We start from the raw sequence: 9,022 nt of genomic DNA, 5'->3' as shown, positions 1-9,022 counted from the left end.
GTTCGACGACCGTTTCTTTCCTATTTCGGTGAGACGGCAAAAGGCTCGAGAATTCAATAATTTGGTACAAGGAGATATGACGGTCGAGCAATATGCTAGGAAATTCATGGAGCTTGGGCGATTCGCTACTCACCTCATTGCCACTGAGGAGTTGCCAGTTGAGCGTTTCCAGGGGGTCTACGCCATGATATACGCAGACAAGTAGCCTGTCTTGAGATTGTGGATTTTTAGAAATTAGTAGATTTGGCCACTATTGCAGAGCGGGAAAATACTTTTGTAGTAGGCTCCCCTCTAGGCCAGAAGAGGCGGAGTTTTGCTGGTGAGGGTAGTAGTTCTGGGTCACCGCATAAGTTTGTACAGAGGACTGGGGCCCGTTCGCAGGTAGCCTCTGGAGTTCGTGCAAGAGGTTGAGCTCCAATTTGTAGCAGGTGGAATAGAGCCCATGAGGGTGATTGTGGCCAGAGAGGGATCCAGTGCTTTAGATATGGCCAGTCGGTTCACTTTGTTCGTGAGTGTCCCAATCAAGCTCAAGGAAGTCAAGGAGGATGAGGAGGACGGCGAGGCAGGAGGAGCAGCCAGAGACAGTTAGTACATGCCCGAGTATATGCTGTGACTCCTGGTGATGTGGATTATGGGGCTCCAGAGACCCACGATGCTGGGGTGATTACTGGTATGCTTTTAATCTAATTGTTGGACTTGATGTTTGGTGTGAGTTGTTTTTTTTTTTTTTTTTTTTTTTTTTTTTTTTTTTTTTTTCTGGATTTATCTGGTGTATGTGTTTGTTTCAGGTAGAGTTCGTCTATATGATTTTTATGCATGTACCTTGTTTGATTCTGGGGCGTCTCAATCTTTTGTGTCCGCTACTTTTGCGCGGATGTGCAATCTAGTCACCGAACCGTTACCACAATCCTTAGTAGTGACTCTTCCAAATGGTGAACTAGTGTGGTGCTCCAAGGTTGCTTTAGGCTGTCCTTTGGATTTTGGTGGGAGGACATTGGATGCAGATTTGATTGTATTCAACTTGCTTGGATTTGACATAATTTTAGGTATGGATTGGTTGCATCGATATTCTGCAAATATCAATTGTAGGAGTCGGATAATTGGCTTACAACTTTCAGATGGAGTGTATTTGGAATTCATGGGAAGCAAGTTGAAAGCAAGACCTGCAGTTATATCTGCAATTCAAGCTAAAGAGAGATATAGCATGTGGAGCAGATGCTTTTTTGGTTCAAGTGGTGTCTACGCCATCCGAGAAGAAGTCTTTAGTGGACATTCCAATTGTGGAAGAATTCCCTGATGTATTCGTGGATGAGTTGCCTGGATTGCCTCCTGTTCGTGATTTGGAATTTGTTATTGATTTGGAACATGGAACGGCTCCTGTGCATAAGGCTCCTTACCGTATGGCACCGTCTGAGTTAAGAGAGTTGAAAACTCAATTGCAGGAACTTGTTGGTAAATGATTTATTCAGCCTAGTACTTCACTGTGGGGAGCGCCTGTTTTGTTTGTCAAGAAGAAGGGTGGTACACTCAGAATGTGCATCGACTATCGGGAACTTAACAAGGTGACTATCAAGAATAAGTATCCTCTTCCTAGAATTGATGATTTGTTTGACCAGCTTTAGGGAGCAGCTGTCTTTTCGAAGATTGATTTAAGATCAGGGTACTATCAGTTGAGAATAAGAGATAAGGACGTGCCCAAGACTGCTTTTAGGACGAGGTATGGGCATTATGAATTTAAGGTGATGTCTTTTGGGTTAGCTAATACCCCAGCCGCTTTTATGGATTTGATGAATAGGGTGTTTCGGCCTTTTTTGGATTCTTTTGTGGTGGTGTTCCTTGATGATATTCTGATTTATTCGCGAGATGTGGAAGAACATGCTTGTCACCTTCGTTTGGCACTTGGAAAATTAAGGGAGCATCAGTTATATGCTAAGCTAAGTAAGTGTGAATTCTGTTTGGAAGAAGTTAAATTTCTTGGACATGTGATTTCCCAAGAGGGAGTGGCTGTAGATCCTAGCAAAGTGGAAGCTGTTTTGTCAAGGCCTCGCCCTTCAACAGTTCGTGAGATACAGAGTTTCTTGGGACTTGCCGGTTATTATCAAAGATTTGTGGAGGGGTTTTCTCGACTATCTGGACCTCTCACTGCTTTGACTAGAATGAATGCTGAGTTTGTATGGTCTGATAGATGTGAGAGAAGTTTCCTAGAGTTGAAGAGAAGATTGACAACGGCACCTGTTTTGGCACTTCCGGAGCCACACAAGCCATTTGTGATTTTTAGTGATGCATCTAAATTCGGGTTGGGATGTGTTCTTATGCAAGAAGATCGAGTTGTTGCTTATGCATCTCGCCAGTTGAAAATTCATGAGAGGAATTATCCCACCCATGATTTGGAATTGGCAGCTATAGTTTTTGCTCTTAAGATTTGGCGGCATTATCTGTATGGCGAAGTCTGTGAAGTCTATACTAACCACAAGAGTTTGAAGTATCTGTTTACTCAGAAGAATCTCAATATGAGGCAGAGGCGGTGGTTAGAACTGATTAGCGACTACTAATGTGAGATCAAGTATCATCCTGGAAAGGCGAATCTAGTCGCAGACGCTTTAAGTAGGAAGTCTCAACAGGTGGAAGAAGCAGAGTCATCAGATGTGGATTCTCTCCTTTGCGGGATGATGAGACTCCTTATTGAAAGTTTGCAGTAGGAAGAATTATTATTTTCGGTTTTAGATGTCCGGGTTGTGGATTTTGAAGAATTGAAGACTATTCAAAGAAGGGATCCAAAGTTATTGGCCATCAGAAAGAGAGTCAGAAAGTCTAAAGGACCCTTGCACTATAGTTTGGATAAGGATGGTATCCTTCGGTTTCGGGATCGTAGGGTGATTCCCCGAGATTCAGAATTTAAAGAGCGAATTTTGGCAGAGGCTCATGCGGCTCCTTATTCAGTTCATCCAGGAAGCACGAAAATGTATCGAGATTTAAAGAGAAATTACTGGCGGGAAGGAATGAAGGTGGATATTGCCATGTTTATTGAGAAATGTGACACGTGCCGTCAAGTTAAAGCTGAACATCAAAGACGTGCTGGTAGGCTTCAACCTCTCCCTATTCCTGAGTGGAAGTGGGATGATATTTCTATGGATTTTGTTGTGGGTTTGCCGAGGACTCCTAGTGGAAAGAACTCAGTTTGGGTGATTGTTGACCGGTTGACCAAGAGTGCCCATTTCTTGCTTATCAATAACACTGACTCTTTGGGTAAGTTGACTCGGTTGTATGTTAAGGAGATAGTGCGTTTGCACGGAGTGCCCAAGAGTATCGTGTCAGATCGGGACCCACAGTTCACATCCCATTTTTAGAAGAGTTTGCAGGCAGCTTTAGGCACTAAGTTGAAGTTTAGTACTGCATATCACTCACAGAGAGACGGTCAATCAGAGCGTACTATCCAGACTCTTGAGGATATGTTGCATGCTTGTGTCATGGAATTTCAGGGGAGTTGGGAGAATCACCTGCCGCTAATTGAGTTTGCTTACAATAACAGTTTTCATTCCTCCATTCAGATGGCCCCATATAAAGCTTTGTATGGGAGGAAGTGTAGATCATCGTTGTGTTGGGATGAAGTTGGCGAAAGTAAATTGATTGGGCCTGAGATAATTCAAGAAATGAAGGACCAAGTTCAGTTTATAAGGACTAAAATGGCGGAAGCCCAAAGTCGCCAAAAGAGTTATGCAGATACAAGGAGAAGAGATTTATCATTTGAGATAGGTGATTCGGTTTACCTTAAAGTCTCTCCGATGAAGGGGTTAAGCGCTTTGGCAAGAAGGAAAAGCTTAGTCCGATGTATGTTGGCCCTTTCCAGATTATAGAGAAAGTTGTGCTAGTTGCTTATAGAGTTGCCCTGCCGGATTATTTTAGGGATGTCCATGATGTGTTCCATGTGTCGTCTTTGAAGAAGAGTTTTGGACAGCTAGAGCCGCGTTTTGTCGACTCTGAACGCATTGAACTTCGGCCTAATCTTTTTTATGAAGTTGCCCCAACTCAGATTGTGGATTGGAAAGAGCAAAGGTTAAGGTCTAAGATAATACCTTTGGTGAAGGTGTTATAGGGCGATCCGATGGCTCAGGATTTCTCTTGGGAGAGAGAAGCTGACATGAGAGAGCAGTACCCGTATCTGTTCAATTGATTCTGGCGGTATGTTCTTAAGTTTGCCCCTAGTTGAATCTTATTCCTGTCTTAGTTTAATGTTTGACCTTGCTAATTCCGAGAACGAAAATTTTTTTAAGGGGGGAAGGATGTAACATCCCGTATTTTAGTGTATATTCACTGAAAGATTATTTTTAATAATTCAAAAATTTATTCTTTTACTTTATAATTATCGGATATTTTAAATGGGTTATTTTATGATCTTTAAATTGTAAAAATTATATTGTTATGTTTTTTTAGTATTTATTTATTGTTGTACATTTAAATTGTTCTTCTTTTAAATTAATTGATTGTGGGATTTAATTATTTTATTTTCATTGTATCATTACGTTTAATTTATTTTAATTGATTTGCTGTTTTAAAATCATCTTCGTTGGATCAATTTTTGTGACCCAAGAGGTGAGGATTGGACCTCATTTCTTTTTCCCACTTTTCTTTTTCTCTTTTTTCTTTCCTTTTTCCTTCTTCTTCCGCAATTCTCCTTCCCCGCACGACGCAGCCCCCTCCCTCTCTCCCGTGCGCTTCTTTCTTTCCACCCAACCCACCGCTGTCGCGCCGCCGTGCCCGACACCGCCGGTCCCGTTAACTCCCCCACCGGCCGGCGACCCTTCCCCGTAAATCCCAGCCTCTATCTCGCCGCCGATAGCCCTCACGCCCAACTCCAAGCCACGGCGCATCTTGAGCTCCAGCGCCGCCGTCGCGCCACCTCCGGCCACGATCTCTTCACCACTTCATCCTCGACCTCCGAGGAACCCAATGGACCCAACCCCAGCTCCGATCCACCACCGGTGAAGCACATTCAACTCCATCTTCGTTTCAGACTTTTTGGCCTTAAAACCACCATTTGCGCCACCACCCACGGCAAACCACCACCACCATTGGCTTTACCGACCTCTTTACGCCCTACCCTATCAATTTCGGGTCTTAGTTTGTCTCCGTAGAAAAGTGGATATTTGAGAGCTACGGCCACAGTGTATTTTACACTGTTACGTTGCTGAGTCACCACTTGTTGCACCTCCGTGATCCTTCGAAAATCATATTATAGCGCTGTAAGTATTTTTTCAAAGAACTATCGTGATTTAAATATATTTTTACACTAACTCATATTATTGTGATCTGGTTGGACATGCCAGACTGAGTCCAAGGAGTTCGGAGGTCGGATGGATTGTGGACGCAGTTGTGTATTTGGTTGGTATTGTGAATTGTTGGTTGTTAGTTTCGGTGTTGTTCATGTACATGGCATATTGCACGCATGATCATGTTTGTAAAGGAAACTAGGTTTTCGTGTATATGCATTCATGTTCATCATGACCCCAAGCCGAGATGGGGTATTATCTCAGTGGAGCTCCTTTGGTCATTCGGGAGCGGAATATACTGAGTGACGTCCCCTAAGTTGTCGCTAGGCGACAACAGGATCAGACGAGATGGTCTCGTGCCGACTCCGTGGCCCCTCTGCTGGTGGGGGCTAGAGGATGCTTGGCCACGTACGCGCTGGGCGCGGAACTGGGCATTGCTCGTTGCGTAGAGGATGCTTAGCCATGTACGCGCTGGGTGCAGAACTGAGCATCGCTACGAAGCCAGGACATGCGGATGATCCCTAGGGGAGATCATGGTGCATTGGTTAATGGAATAATGAGCTGTTTTCTTGAAAACTAGCATGTGTTGATTAAAAGGTTTTTATGTGATTCATTTTATTGGAAAATGAGATTTTATTGATTTGGGTCATTTTCTGGAAAAATGACGGAGTATTCTTTTTGGCCAAAATGGAATTTTGGCGTGTGTTGAAAATATCTATTTTCAGGGAAAAATAGTATTTTTGAGAATAATGCATATCTCATCATATGCATGCATGTTGGTAGCATTAATGTATTTTTATCTCGTAGTTGTTTGGTTTATACTTACCTGCGGTACCGTTCTATGGTAACGCAGATTTTGATGCAGAGGAGGATGAGGGTGAGCCTGAGGAGTCGGCTCCGCCCAAGGAGTAATTGGATCACTCGTATTCTGGTTTGGGACTTGTAAAATATTTATTTTGGATGACTGTATAATTTTTAAACCTTTTTACTGATTGTTTAAATTGTATTAACAATTCTGGTACTTAGTTGTATTAATTATCCGATGCATTGTTTATTGTATACTGTTGCATGTACACACACTTGGCACTAACGTTGGGATGTGTGACCCTGTTATCATCATCCCGGCGTCTCGATTCCCGTGTCTCCTTACATGGGGTCGTGGGCGCCACAACCGTACTGCTTTTTCGTGCACTGGGAGGCTTTGTGGGTTATTAGGGTAGCTGTGGGGCTGATCCCATTCTTCGTCGTAGGGAGAAGAAAAGGTCTTTGGCTCGACCCATCTCCTTGGTTAGTGGGGAGGTAGGTTGTCCGAGCAGTTTGGAACTGGACTCGCTCCCTTACGTTGGCGTAGTGCATTTAATCCCTAGTTGGAAGATAAGAATGTCATCATAATTTTATCCTTTAGCTTTGTAGGAATTAGACTTCTCAAACCTAGGCCCTTTGGCCAGTTACGCGATTTGTCTGCCGCTTTTGCCAGGTTGTTGACGTCCGTGTTCCTTGGTGTAGTATTCGAGCGGTCGAAGGACCTGGCCCGCTCTCCACCTGGAAGAGGTCAAGATGCCTTAGGCCAACCTACCCCTTTAACCCCCGAGGAGGTAATTTCTTTGGGCGGCAATGAGCCGGCTCGTTCTTGATTATGGTGGGAGTCAGGGTAAGTGTTCGAGCAGCTTGGACCCGCTTTCTTCTGTTGGTGGGTCTGAGTGGCTATCGACTCAACTCGACCTTGCTACCCCATGGGGAGGTAATTTGTTCGGATAGTTTGAGACTGAACCCGCACCCGCTCGTTGGCATCTTGTAGCCCCTTGCTTCGACATTGCATCTTTGGAGACTTTGTTCACATTGGGTAACCAAAAGACTAGGCCCGCACTCCATCAGGGAGAGGCCTGGAAGCCTCAAGTCAAACTCGCCCTTTTGATTCCCTGAGGAGATAACTACATTGAATGGCCTTGGGGCCGGTCTGCTCTCTCGTTGTGATGAGAGCTGTGATAAGTATTCGAGCAGCCGAAAGGCTGGACCCGCTCTCCTTCGTGAGAGGGTCCGAGTGGCCTTTGGCTAACCTCATCCTTGCTACCTAGCAGGGAGGTAATTTGTTTAGGCAGTTTGAGACTGAACCCACTCCCACTCATTCATATTGCAAGGAAAGGTAAGATTTGGGTTAGGTTGGCACTGAACCCACTCTTTGTTCGCAACAGGTCGGTGTAAGTATTTGGACCACCCAGGGGCTGGATCCACACTCCTCCACAGGAGAGCTGGGCCAGCCTTTGGCATGACTCACCCCTTTGAACCCCGCAAAGAGCTAAGTTTTTGGGCAGTTTACAACTCGACCCGCTCCCCACCTGTTGACGTTTACCAGGAAGGTAAATCTTTGTTTTCGAGTAGTTGAAAACTGACCCGCACTCTGCCGTGGGAGGGATAAAGTAGCCTTAGGCATTACATTCATCCCTTTCATACCCTGCGGGGGAGATAAGTTTGGACAATGATATAATTGGTCCTCTCTTCAACGTGATAGGGGTCGGGGTAGGTTTGTTCAGGCCACCAGGAGGCATGACCCTCTCTCCATCACGGGAAGGGTTAGAACGGCCTTTGGCCTAGTTCTCCCATTTGGTCCTGTGGGAGGTACCTTGATTAGGCAGTTTGACTCTAGACCCGCTCCTGCCTGTTGATATCGTAGGGAAAGTAAGCGTTGTGTCATGCTGGTGCTAATCGCACTCTTCATTGCGACGGAGGTCAGGGTAAGTTGTTCAGGCAGCCAGGGGGCAAGATCCGCTCTCCATCGCGGCAGGAGTGGAGCGGCCTTCAGCCTAGCTCCCCTCTTGATCCTACGGGAGGTACGCTGTTCAGACAGTTTGGGACTTGACCTGCTCCCATCTGTTGATGCTCGTAAGGAGGGTAAGTCTTTATCTTTGGGTCCCCAAGGGCTGGTTCGCACTCCGCCGTGGGAAGGATGAAGCAGCCTTTGGCGTACTCATCCTTTCGGTAACACTCAGGAGAGCTAACTTATTTGGATAATGACGTGGCTAGTCCGCTCTTCACTGCAATAGGGGTCGGTATATGTTGTTCAGGCCATCGGGGGACGAGACCCGCTCTCCATCTCGAAAGGGGTATAGCAGCCTTCGGCCTAGCTCTCCCCTTGATCCCGTGGGAGGTACACTGTAACAGCCGGCTAGAAATTCGCTGGTGGAATTTCTATTGACTTTAGGAACCTCGTGAAAACCCCATAAGTTTTTTCGAACTGACCAATCACACAAGTTTTAGTCTGTCAACATAGTCAGTGTTATTACTCACTATGATGCTAGAAATATGAGTTTAATTATTTGAGGTAGTTAGAAGTGTTAGAATGTGTTTTGGTTTACGCCATTAGACTCAGTTGATTATTTAAAATTTTATAGCGCAATAAGCCATTTTCATAATTTTGAACGAAACGGCTGTTCAAAATTATGAAATTAGGATATTTAGGATTTTTCAGTACTAAGTTTATTATGCATTTTTTCAGAGTGAATAATAACATCGATAAGTGCACCCAGTGGAATATTTTTAAAATCACAGTGTGGAATGTCTAAATTAGGTTAGAGAAGTTTTATTTGGACACTTGGCAAGATCTTAGCGACACATAGTGAATAGTATTAGACACTTGGCACCAAGAGGAATAATTAGATGGGTCTGTGAAGGAAATCAAGGTGTGAGATCATGCCACCTAAGCAAAACTTTGTTTCATCTGATCAACCAAATTGTGCTAGACCAAAGAGAGTTTCAAT

The sequence above is a fragment of the Juglans microcarpa x Juglans regia genome, chromosome 7D (genome assembly GCF_004785595.1).
Source record: "Juglans microcarpa x Juglans regia isolate MS1-56 chromosome 7D, Jm3101_v1.0, whole genome shotgun sequence".
Classification (NCBI taxonomy): domain Eukaryota; kingdom Viridiplantae; phylum Streptophyta; class Magnoliopsida; order Fagales; family Juglandaceae; genus Juglans; species Juglans microcarpa x Juglans regia.
Note: the sequence above shows the minus strand (reverse complement) of the source record.